General features: G+C 34.8%; 1 protein-coding gene and 1 long non-coding RNA gene across 6 annotated transcripts in view; one reads left to right on the forward strand and one right to left on the reverse strand.

The window, feature by feature from the left end:
- LOC135127835 (puratrophin-1-like) overlaps window positions 1-12,977 on the reverse strand; it is a 529,067-nt gene that overhangs the window by 390,647 nt on the left and 125,443 nt on the right. The window lies entirely within an intron of this gene.
- LOC135127831 (uncharacterized) lies at window positions 8,987-11,101 on the forward strand. 3 transcript variants are annotated; one of them, XR_010280289.1, is made up of 5 exons: window positions 8,987-9,470; window positions 9,520-9,701; window positions 9,751-10,101; window positions 10,154-10,448; window positions 10,501-11,101. It is a non-coding gene; the product is annotated as an uncharacterized LOC135127831 (long non-coding RNA). The 3 variants fall into 3 exon arrangements; XR_010280288.1 differs by having other exon boundaries at window positions 8,988-9,129; window positions 9,273-9,470; window positions 9,751-10,448; XR_010280287.1 differs by having other exon boundaries at window positions 8,988-9,470; window positions 9,751-10,448.

Here is a 12,977-nt window from a genome sequence, read left to right on the forward strand (position 1 = left end):
TTTATTCGTTGTGAGGCCAGAGGGTGGAACTTAATTGCAAATTGCCTTTTTTGTCGCATTTTTTAACCATTTTTACTTCCCGAGTGTAAGCGAAGTAAGTATTGTAATCAAGTTTATCGGACGAATGGCCACTTTTATGTTTTCTCGACGTTACATGACCCCTACACTACGAAAAAAGCAGTCTCCCGTTTCTGTTTGTCTGTATGTCTGCCGATTGTTGTTAAATTTTGAATGTTAACCAAAATTTGACTAATCATCCCTGCCAACAATTTCAATGAATGGTATTTTAATATGATTTGAATGTTACACAAAAATATGCTGATATACTTGTAGTGTGCGAATCCACTTTCAGGTTGTTCACTAAACGTTCAAATTTTCGCAAAAATATTTGCAAGGTATAATAACGTTTTATTTCCAACACGGTTTGTACGTCTCCGTCGCGCAGTGGGTGTATCGAAGAGAACGCCAACCTGGGGTACTGCGCTTGTGGGTTCGATGCCGAACTTGGCCCTTTCCTTTTTTTTTCTTGCGTTGGTATAACGCTACGGCTACATTTCTTTTGTGCTGTGACTAGAATTATCCATGTTGATGACGTCATCACACATTTTTATTGGTCAAATGAAGAACGAGTCTCCCATTTTCTCGAAAATGTGAAGAATACGCATGTCTTTATATAATAATGATAAAGTAAGAATTATAATATTCAGAACATTTTGTTTGATTGTGGTTTAATTAATAATTTCTACGTGACATTCTTTCGATGTATAAACCATAAATAAACACTTAAGCTTCAGATTGCTATTACCTAGTGCTGAAGGACAAGGGGTGTTATTTATGTCTCTGGTTTTTACTTTACAGCGGTTATTACAAAACGAAAATCGTAAAATCAAATTTTATAATTTTTTTAAAGAGCTGGATTTGTCGCATTACAAATAAGAACCTCATTTTCTAGAAAATGTGAAAATATCCACGTTTTTATTTAATTATGATAAATAAATGGGAATAATAATAATCATATTCAAAAGATTTTGTTCCATTGTGACTTAATAATTTCAGTCTTCTGTTTTGAGGAGACAACTCACTCAAATTAAACAAATTTCTACGTGAGATTCTTTCGATGTATAAATATAAACAATTGAAGTTAAGCATGTACACTGATAATAATATACACTATTTTTCGTTGCTTTTTTGCTTTGAATACATTTCATATTGTCTGTATATCTGCGGATGGCACCTCCTTGAAATTCATTCATCATTTACACCACTGGTTTTTACTATATAAAGGTTATCTGAAAACACAAATTTTATATATTTTTTTTTTCGGAATTTGTTGGATTGTACTTCAAGAGCGTTTTGTATGTTATTCTTGAGTCTTTTTACTTTTCTTGTCCTTGCCAAACAGTTAATTACCAAATTTTTATTTTGAAAAATTCACATCTATACTTATTTTAACTTTTGAGGTCATCATAAAAATAAGATAAAATTGCAAAATAAAAATTTTAATAAAATTATTTTCTGTTTTTGAGACCCTGATTTTGAAATTCTTAAACGACATTCCCAAATTATTTTAATTTTCTTGAAATTTCGTACAATGGAGAAGTTTACAAAAAAACGTGACATGTGTAGAAGTATTTTATGTATAGATAGAAAAAATGCTTTACTATAAAATCAAAAACAAGATGCATTAATATATAGAGTGTTCAGAAAAATCTTGGCTTTTACTGATATGTTCTCTACCTAAAATTGACAGTTTTTGCAATTTTTCAATTTTTTAAAAAACATCAAATTGTTTGAAAAAAAAAGGGTAATAATGTACAGTGTGTTCTGTTTCAAAAATCCGATATGAAGATTTGAATATAATAGCAATTTAGAATATATATTATCATGATTTTGAAAAAAAATATCAAACATGCCAAAGATTGAACTCGGATAATAATTCTGCAAATTTTAAGATGACATATCCAAATTTTTGGGAGGAAAGTAGACAAATTAACGTTTTACCATCACAATATTCTTAAAATTCCCCTAAAATTTCACATTAATAAAAAAAAAATCGACTACACACCACAGACCTGGTAAAAAAATTCAGAGGGTCCCTCTTTTCACTTTAGTTGACTTTGACCGTTAAATCTAGCGGAAACCGATTGTTGTTGTTAACCCAAAAACACAAAAATCGACGTTTCGAAATTTAAAAGCGACATCTCCACGATTTTGTTCACACAGCACCAACCGACATAAAAATTGACGAAATACCAACTTTCCTCCGAAACCTGTCTGGTAGTTCACGAACGTAGATGGAATTTCCTTTCTGGTTCATTTCGTGGTACAAACTCGAAGGAAGTTAATTAACGCACCGTTAATTTTTCCTCAAATTAATTAGTCTGAAGCAGCTACAAAGAACACTTTCTGGCTATTTCAGCTCGTTTGTTTGGGCGTGCGATATTTGCGGAATTCGCTCACATTTTATCAAAACAAACAGAGTAATTTATGCCATGACCAAGACCAGATATGCAAGAACCGCAGAACGTAGGAGCTCTATAATAATGGTGGTTGTGGGTAGGTGCGAATTTTTGAAGCGGCTGTTTTTGTACGTGAAAACGGCCCCTGGCGATCTGAAGCAGTAATCGAGTCAGTATTTTCGGTTTTTCACACAGTCTTGTGATTTTTGTGGGGTCAAGTGAGTAGGTGGTCTGGTCAATAGTAATCGGAGATTGCTCATTTTTTGCGGACGAGCGAACAATATATGGAAGAAACATTTTGTTACTATCGGGGAAGGATGTTATAAATCAAATAAAAATTGATATAAAAATAATTCACTTGTAAAACTGGAGGTTAAGGAACTTTGAATTGAAAGCATGGTGGAAAGAACAGTCGACTTGTAAAAGTGTAAATGTAGTTTGTTTTCGCTAAAACACCGTTGTAAATCATTGTAGTTAATGATGTTGTTAGAAATTGCTATAAAAATAATAAAAGTTGGATAAATAGCGGTATAAAAATTATTGTGCTCGATTTAGGTACAAGTTTTACAGCTGTAAGTGTAAATGTTACACGACATAAAGTTTTCATTTGTTGTGAATTTAGTGGAACTCAACGTAGATGTGTTTATAAAAGTATCTCTTTCATTGAACTTGCAAACGAGTTTTGGTGTATTATGCTTACATCTGTAATCTACGTAATGGCCGTAGTGATATTTACTTCCATTATAATTTTTCGCTGCTTTTGAAAGAACGATTTTTTTGTGAATACAAATGCAACGAAATTCCGAATGACCACCCAACAATAATGCTGGTTTCTGATCAACACAAGGAAAAATAAAAATTTAACAATTTACTACAAAAAGATCGTTGTTCGTACTACATGCTGTGTAAAATGCTCCTAAAAAATTTACAAACTGGATTTGCGACGGAGGAATGTTTACGTATTTAGTTTCAGTTTCTTTTATTTTGGGTAGAAACTCAGAAGTCTTGTCTCCATTATGGGATCCAATTATTAGAAAATTAATCGAGTGTAAAATCACGTTAAAAACTGGTGTAAAATTATTTACATCGAACTTTCTTTGGCCCCGAAGCACAATCAATTTTGATGCATCTTAGTGCGAATTTTTCAACACAATATCAATGTCTCGGAAGGACAAACATTTTAATTTCACTATCTGTATGCAAAAACTTTATGACGTTAATGGGTTCTACGAATTTCACGGGAATTGGTTGGGACGCTTTAGGTGTAATAAAAATCTGACCGACTCTTTCTGGGAAAACTAAAAACATGTTTAAACTGATTCATCATTCCTTATTTTAGTATAAGTAACATTTTTTGTTTAGTGTACTTTTTAACGTCGTCTGTATTTTTGGAAAAGATCAAGCAATAAAATTTTGTCAATGGTCTATAATCGGTAATCGCTATAACAATCGTAGTTGATGATTTTCGAAAAAGTTCAGTTTCTTGGATAAATACAAAATTTGATTCAGCAAATACGAGTTTATACCAAAATTTTTATTTCTGTATATGTAGTTTCTTTTCTTCTTTCGTTTTGCTTTTGAGAGGATACGATATTCATTCCCTATTTTTTCTCAGATACTAGTACCAACCACCCACCCACCCTCTCTTTTCTTAGACAGTACCTCATTTGCCAAAATCACTCTTATCTTAGCAGGTACTAGCCCCGCCCACCCACCCCCTATTTCATTAGAGAATATATCATTTGCCAGAATCAGTCTTATCTGAACAGGTACTAGCCCCACCCACCCGGCCTTTATTTTCATAGAGGGTGGCATTTGCCAAAATCAGTCGTATCTTAAGAAGTACAAACCCCGCCCACCCGCCCTCTAATTTCTTAAAACGTATATACATAATTTGCCAAAATCAGTCTTATCTTTCCAAGTACTAGCCCCACCCACGCGCCTTTTATTCTCTTAGAGGGTATCATTTGTCAAAATCAGTCGTATCTTAGGAAGTACAAGCCCCGCCCACTGCCCCTCTCTATTTTCTTAAAGGATATATCATTTGCCAAAATCAGTCTTATCTTTCCAAGTACTTGCCCCACCCACCCACCCTTTCTTTTCTTAGAGAGTATCTCATTTGCGAAAATCACCCTTATCTTAGCAAGTACTAGCCCCGCCCACCCACCCCTCTTTCATTAGAGAATATATCTGCCAAAATCAGTCTTATCTCAGCAGGTACTAGCCCCACCCACCCGCCCTTTATTTTCTTTGAGGGTGTTATCTGCCAAAATCAGTCGTATCTTAGGAAGTACAAGCCCCGCCCACCCGGCCTCTATTTTCTTAAAGGATATATGATTTGCCAAAATCAGTCTTATCTTTCCAAGTACTAGCTCCACCCACCCGCCCTTTATTTTTTTAGAGGGTATGTCATTTGTCAAAATCAGTTTTATCTTTACAAATACTACCCCCACGCACCCGCCCTGTCTATTTTTTTAAAGGATATATGATTTGCCAAAATCAGTCTTATCTTTATAAGTACTAGCCTCTAATCCACCTGCCCTTTATTTTTTAGAGATTACGTCAGTTGCCAAAATCAGTCTTATCTTAGGAAATAGAAGGGTGGGTGGGCGGGCCTAAGTTTAACTTTTTCCAAGAGAGTCTTTTATAGGCAAGCAAAAGACCCGCTCACCCACCCCCTCTTCATTCTGGCGACTACTCTAAATACTGTCAATTACTGACAATATTATTGTCTTATTAGAATCTTCGGCAAATGTATTAAATCGTTGGTGAGAAAACAGATAAATTGTTACTTTGCTTCTATAAATTATTCGATCCACACCTTATATTTCAAGGATTTTTTCTTTGTTTATAGTGATAGTGATAGTGATGTTCGCGAGTATTACATATACAACATACGTTAATGGCATGTCAGATAAAAATACAAAAAAAAGTGTGTTATAAGGAAAATATAAAATACAAATTAATGCAAAGTCTAAAAAGTCCAAAATTTTGGACAGTTTGTTATTAATTTTTAAATTACCTAAATTTAAACTGTGACTTTTTTGTTTTAAACAATAAATTTCGTCTTCTTTCCGCTGCAATAAATTTTGGTAGTACTATTTTTTTATAAAATTAATCACTGAAATGCTGTAAAATTTATTTCTTATTTCAGAAGAAAAATAAATGGGAGAACGGGTGGGTGGGCGGTACTAAGTTTAACTTTTTCTAGGGAGTCTTTTATAGCAAAATCGGGTGATCCATTCTTGAATTAATCAAAAAAAGAAATTGTCGCTATTGTTCATTTTTTTTAGGGTCATTCTATGTAAATAATTCAATTTAAGGTGTCACTCAAAACAACCACATACATCGAAATATAAAAGAGAACAGTGAATTGTTAATGGCTTCTCCGCTATAGAGGACTGGATTTTACATTGATGGAAACGCATTATTCTAAGAAACCATAAACTCAGAAAAGGAAGCCACGGTAAAATTTACGATTGTATCTGATTGTTTGAAAATTTGCCTAACTTTTTGAATACAAAAAAATTGACCTAACGTTATTTAGACAGCACTTCCTTTGTCTCTCAGGTACAGTAAAATAAATATAGGTTCTTCGAAAAATAGTAAAATTTAATTTTGCGAATTTTATTTATTGTTTTATGGTTTATTATAATTTAAAATAAACTTACCTGTAGACTGTTAAAGTATTGGTAAAGAATCAGTGGCGCACTGCCGCAGCTCCTGCCCCGATAATATTAAATATATTTAAAACGGATAACCAATGGAAAAAAATATCAGTACGTGCCTAACGTCGATTGGTTATCTTTATATAGTTCGGAAGAATCCAACCATTAAACACTAGGCCACAATATAATAAAATAATTTTTAGTCTTAAGTATAGTCAGCTGCAACATTACAGTATTTTCAAATTTGCACTTTTATCGCATTTTACTTGTTTTCCGCGGTTCTTTAAGTAACCTTGCTTGTTTGTTCACTTCTTTTTATGCCGCTTCTTTTTCAGTCTTCTTTTGCAGCCATTTTTTTCCATTCTTTTGTAGCATTTTTTAGTGGCATTTTCTTTGTCCTTTTTTTTGTCCCATTCTTATGCTTCATTTAGTTAGTGGCATCATCAGTTTCTCTCCTCAAGACAGAGAAGGCGACTAAAATTATTAAGCTATAATATAATAAAATGAGAATCATTTAACAATTCTTATGTTATTATTATTAAATATAGACGCGTGTAACATTACAGTATTCTCAAATGTTCATTTTTAGTCGATTTTATGTACTTTTTGTTATTTCCTTTATGCCCGTTTTTGTTGTTTTTTTGTCGCCTATTTTTCAATTTTTTGTCGTCTTTTATGCGCCTCTTTTTATGGCTGCTTTCTGTTTACGCTTCTTTTGTTTGTCTTCTTTTTTATATTTGGTCGCATTTTATTTCGCTTTTTTATGGATTGTCTAACGCTTTTCTTGTCGTTAAACTCTGTTGCGCTATTTTCACCTGTTTCTATAACTTTATTTTTGTCCTTTTTTTAATAGCACATTTTTGTCGCTTTTTGTGAACACTTTTGATGCTCTCTTGGTATTTGTTACAGCTTTTTTGGACGTCCTTTTTTTTCGATTTTTTATTTGTCGTTTTTTGTCGCTTTTTTCTCGTTTTTTCACAACGCCCTTATTTGAACACTTTTTACTCAACAATTTTTTTTGTCCATTTTTTGTAGCTTTTCTAATCGTTTCTGTTTTCCTTTTTTGTAGCTTTTTACCAAAGTCTACAATTTCTGCGATTTTTGATTTTTTTATTACCTAGAAGCTATGGAAATCAATAAACTACTCCATGAGCACAATCAAATTTGCTTAAATAGATGTTTTTCCTGATCTAATATTGCCCAACATAACCTCACAATCCCTTAAAATTAAAAAAACCCGTAATACCAACCCACAAACGTGTGTGTGTATTGCGCAACTAGTTTCTGTCAGAGCATTTAAATAAATTATCCTAATCAAGTTGTAAAAGTTGCATGTCTTGAATGCAACGAATGACTTTAAATAGCTTCCAGTCATCAGCGTATAACAGACAATCTGAATGTTGAAAATAGCAAATCAGATCATTTACAAATAGTAACAACAGAATAGGTCCAGAATGCGTGGCTTGAGGTACACCAAAGAGAAGTACTAGGAAAGGAGCGGAGACAAATGTCGTCAGGATGCGGGTTATACGTCCAATTCAAGATTACTAAGGTTTAGTAACTCCAGTAATCCAGAAATACATCTCTGCTATTCGGAATATCGCTAACTGGCTTGAGCTTCATAAATTCACAAGTCATGCAAAAATAAAAAAAAAAATCACCTGGAACGCAGTACAGAATAGAATTTGTAGGGCTTTTAAAAGGCAAAAAGATTTTGGTCCTGTCGTTTATAGTCATTTTGCAGAAAGTATATTTCCGTGGTAGAAAAACTGTGGGTGCAATTCGGGAAGAAAGTATATTTTATTCCTCGTATCTTGGTATGCGCAGGCTGTGACCTTATTGGTTGTTATAACATCATAAAACAAATAACAAAAGGTGACATTATCGATGTCGACCCTGTTACGTGGAAACCAGTTCAAAGAAATCGAAAAATAGTTTTTCAGGACAACCATTTTCAGCCAAGTATTTGTCAAGATCCGCCTACTTAAGTAAACTAATTTTCTTGCGCACCATTTACTTGTATGTAATTTCTAAATTTCCGTGCCCGTTCTACTAAACGATTTAGCAATTAACACTTCTAGAATGAATAATTCAATTAACATAGCAACGGGCCCACGAACATCATAATTTCAAATAGCCATGTGCGAGATAAAACTACAAGACATTGTTGTACCAATGTAGCAATAACAATATTGCCATATTTGTGGAAATGTGGGCGTTTTTTCCACTCCACTCTTTAAATATTTATTTTATTTTCACCGCACGTACTCGGCTCGGATTACACTTGGAACTTTCGTGAAACATTAAAAATAAACTCCTTCCTCTGTGCATATTTTTCCAGGATATCATTTCCTGTCCACAGCGGTTTGCAGCGACTGGAAACTTTCAGTTGATTGCACATCGCTAGATTTCACCAACTCGATCTGTTTTGTTTTTTCTTGGTAATGTATGCATTTTCCAAAAATGGATCTGCATGTGTTGTTTCTCCGGCTGGCGAGTTGTACGCATTTGTTATAAAATTTTACGGCGAATTGAGAATAATCTTGATCCACTTCGTCTTCTACGGACAAAACCTGTCTAACCTTTGACTTTCCACATGTAGATTAGACCCCGGTTTGAACAATGCGGTGTGGACTTGAATTTTTGCGGAAAACGGAACGAAGTTGCTGAGCGAAGGAGGGTTTCGTCGGCGTTGGAAGATTTAAAAGGATGGAGTGTGTAAGCGACACTTGTAAAATTATTATGTGGGCAAACAATATTATGTGCTTGTTTAGCTGTTTGTTTTAAATTTTATTGACCCTATTACGGTGCATTGGTCGATTGTATGTTTGTTTGCACAGCATGTGTGTTATTCGTATAACAATTTGATATACTCAGGATCACGAAGCAATGCGTACACGTCATGGATGACGTAGATCCGTTACCAACACTAAATCAAAAATACGCGCCGCAATACGTGGCAATACGGATCAAAATCGATCAATTTGGGGGAAATTATATTGGTACGACTGATAGCGAAACATATGCTAAAGTTTTATCGATTTCACAAGTGTCATTGGTGTCAACTTTGGTTATGTTGTGTTATTGTTTGATTTTTCGCGTTTTTCTACTTTTCTGCTCGTGTAATTGTATCAGTTCTTTTCAGAACTATAACAGTTCTTTATAGAACTCCAAGTTAACTGTCCTGTACCGTGGTACGTGTCGCTTGCTTGAACGTAAACATTCCACCATGCCGAAGCCCTTGCACAAAGATGTAAAGCAAATGGACGATAATTTAGTGGACTATTTTGCTAAAGAACGCGATAGCGGGGAACCTCTTTTACCACTAACAGCTGTTCAAGACGTAAGTAGGTGTATTTTATTACAATTACTAATGCAGTCACATTGTACAGAGGGTTGCTGCTGCTCTGGGTGTATGTGTGCGAACAGTGAACTCCGTGGTACAACAAATAAAAACCGGAGAAGGTGTACATTCTCCCAAGAAATAGAGACCCCCGAACAAAGCAAGTGTGTGATATTAGCACTTCGGAGCAGTGTGCTATTCGAGAATGCTTATATGGAATGGTCGAAGAAAGTATGAATTTGATGCGCACGCTTTATAGATACTAACGACTATTTTACAGAAATACATGTTACACGATCGCCATTAATTGATTGCTTGAAGGAGAAACATATATTTGAGGGTTCTGTGAGCTCGTTAGGAAAAATTTTACATTCTCAATTGGGTTTCGTTATTCGCCAACCAGTGTACGGAAGCGTCTTATGGAATTACAACATGTTGTTCATGCAAGAACCAAATTCTTACGTGAATACATGCACAATCAGCAGAACCCAAATTCTTTGCCATGTGTATATCTTGATGAAACATGGATATTTGAAAATGGTTCGGTAGTTAGGTCATTGCAAGACGATAGTGTCATAAGTATCAGGATGTTCAAAATAGAAGGGAAAATTTAGTAATGTGTCAGTTTCACGTTAGTTATTTATTCTTCTCACTATATTTTAGGTATATTGTATTACATGCAGGTACAAGCAATGGATTTATTGATGAAGCAGCGCTAGTATTTTCTTCTAATACCAAAAATCCAGACTATCATGGCGAAATGAATCAACAGAATTTTCTCAAGTGGTTTCAATTGCTCATGAACCTTGAAGAACCACCACAGATTATTATAGACAATGCAAGCTACCACAGTACCTTTGCAAACAAATGTCCCAGTGGTTCATGGAAAAAAGCAGAAATTCGTGAATGGCTTTAACAACATGACGTAAGTTCAGATTCACAGCTGTTAAAAACGGAACTTCTTCATTTGGTTGCACAGTAATGCATATACTATTCTCTATCGTTTCATTTAAAATATCATGTTTTTCAGAAATAAACCTCCAAAAACGTATGTTGCCGTGAATTGGGCCAACAGAATGGCCATAGAGTATTGCGATTGCCGCCATATCATTGTGTGTTTAACCCTATAGAAAATACTTGGGGAATTACTACAAATTTTTATTCCAAACACATTGGGCGTGATGGTTATGGTCAAAAAATTCCGTGGAAATGTGGAAAGAAGCGTTAGCACATGTCACGCCCACAATGTGGAAAAATACTGTTGACCATATGAATAAAATAATACGGGAGTGGTGGGAACGGGAATTAGTATTTGACCGTGAAGAGATTGCGCCGTTTATAATCGACATTAACGAAGATTCACATTATAGTTTTAGTGATTATGACAGTGAAGATTCTAATACTGCAGAGGGCATTCAGCCACTGTAACATGTAGGTTATTTTCCATTACCATCCTAATTGATTGTACTAGCGGCATGTTCTGCTGATGTCTTTTATAATCACACTATCACTTCACTGGCCAAATATACAAATCACTGGTCAGACGACGACGTTGTGCAACATGCATACTTATTATTGTTTATACTTTACTTTTGTATCTATTCCATGTCAATAAAGTAACTTATTCTGTAGATGTGACGTGCCTATTGTGGCATTGAAGACGGTAAGCATATTTCTCTAACTTGAAGCCTGTCACAACTGTTCAATGCTGTCTGTTTGAGACGTATGTTAACATTCTCGTTGGTAGCTTTAAGTACAGTATGAAGCCTTGTACCACCCTCCAAGTATGTGTTTAACACCCAATTGTCAGCAGTTTTTACCAGCAGTCAATGCAAAAATGAACGTTCTTAAAGCCAGTCATTCACGTTCCAACGCCGGGGTACGATTGTATTGGATACAACTGCTGTACAATTTTGCTGAAAAGCAGCAGTACACACACGTTACGACCTTGCAGTTAAAAATTTGCGATCGTGGTGGCAACATGTCCGAAGAAAATGGACTTTTATACCTGCTTTCACGGTTTGTATAACATACACTGTCCCCACACGATTAAGTTTCCAACCAATACAACACGATTGTACTGCTGCAGACAGACTTGTTCACCAACCGTTCACATCCAACCGATTTGCTTGATCGCATACACAGATGTTCGAAAACACTTCAATTTTGTCATATCCTACACAATTGTACCGCGGCGTTGGAACGTGAGTGGCAGGCTTCAGTGACTAGGAACACGTGAAAGGGGTTACAGTCGTGATCTTTCCTGTGCCTGAGTTTGTAATTCATAGCGTCTATGCAGCCTGCAGCATGCCCTTGTATGCTGAAACACTGCAAGTGTAGCTTATTTCTAAACTGTTGCTTCACACTAACGGTCTTCTCATGCTATAATCATAAATAGAACAAACCAAAACAATAACAAGCCGACATGTTTGTTGACAGTTTTCAAACCGATTCATTTGTATAATAAACGTGGTAGACGCATGACGTCATACAGAGTCCGTGACGTGTACGCATTGCTTCGTGATCCTGACTATATCCGCCTTCCCGCTTTTTTGATCAGGAGTATAGAAGGGACGGATTATTATTTAATTACACAAAAATCGGTGTTGAAAGTGGTTTCCAACATCGCCAATATCACGTACATGTCAGAGCGCATAAAATTTCCTGACAGACATTTTTATCGGAAAAAATTTCCTTATGCAGTTCATAAGCTTGTCGGTAAAGTTAAAATTAATTTTAACGTCAGCAATGTTACACTAATCAAAATATTATTAATTTATAAGTTAAGCACTAAATTTAGTAATAAATAAAGTTTTGAAATTTTATTACAAAAGAAAAAGCAAGTGAAACTAGAATCTTTTAGATTTTTTTTTATGAAAACATTGAAAAAAAAAAAACAAATGTTGATTGTTAAACTATAGGTAAAGGAGTATCTTATGGGCGTTTCAAGTGAGTTTTTTTAACAAAATTTTATGGTCATCAACTCTTTAGCAAAGACGACAAAAAATGCGACAAAAGGACGACAAAAAGCGGAAAAAAAGCACCAAAACGATTCCATAAAAAAAAATGACAAAAATAAAGACTACTATCAAAAGCGATTAACTAAAAGGTAATGAAAAAGAGATCTAAAAAGCCAGAAAAACTGCGACTAAAAAGGGGAATCAAAAAACGACGACAAAAAATCGATACAAAAGAAAGCGACAAGAAAAACACAAAAATGCGACAAAATACGCCGCTAAAAAATGATAAAAAACAGAAAAGCTACAAAGAAAAGGTCACAAAAAGTGCGACTAACAAAACAGGGTCAAAACTAAATTTTTTATCTCGCTCCACTTGTATAAAATGTATCAAAACTTACATCCACTTACATCTAAAGATGTTGTGTCTTGGATATATGATACGTTATTGCTAATGAAGTGGTGATAAAAGCGGAAATGGAGACCAAATCATGGCTGATTTAGACGTTTTGTTTACACCGTTGCCATGGAAACCGTGCGTCTAGTCGCG

Source organism: Zophobas morio, unplaced genomic scaffold (genome assembly GCF_036711695.1).
Source record: "Zophobas morio isolate AGI-343-1 ecotype UQ-CSIRO unplaced genomic scaffold, CSIRO_AGI_Zmor_V1 ptg000012l, whole genome shotgun sequence".
Taxonomy (NCBI): Eukaryota; Metazoa; Arthropoda; class Insecta; order Coleoptera; family Tenebrionidae; genus Zophobas; species Zophobas morio.